Source organism: Prunus dulcis, chromosome 6 (genome assembly GCF_902201215.1).
Source record: "Prunus dulcis chromosome 6, ALMONDv2, whole genome shotgun sequence".
NCBI lineage: Eukaryota > Viridiplantae > Streptophyta > Magnoliopsida > Rosales > Rosaceae > Prunus > Prunus dulcis.
In genome coordinates, this window is record NC_047655.1 from 26702550 (window position 1) to 26702820 (window position 271).

A 271-nucleotide genomic window follows, 5' to 3' on the forward strand; every position below is an offset into this window, starting at 1 on the left:
CACAAACCACATATTACAAAACNAGGATGATTTTTGGCATGCTTGAAAAGACAAGGGCCAAATACAACANAAAAGAAAATCCATTCAAGCTTCANACTAAACATGGCTCAAGCACTCGACCATGGTTTCAATCCAAAACCTACCCAACAAGGGCATACCACGTGTCCATCATAACANNNNAGTGGCATTTACAAAGCATGAACTGCAATATGTTTCTTTTTCTCCTAAACAAAATTGTTACTAAAATGGAACAAAAGATCCCTAACATAGA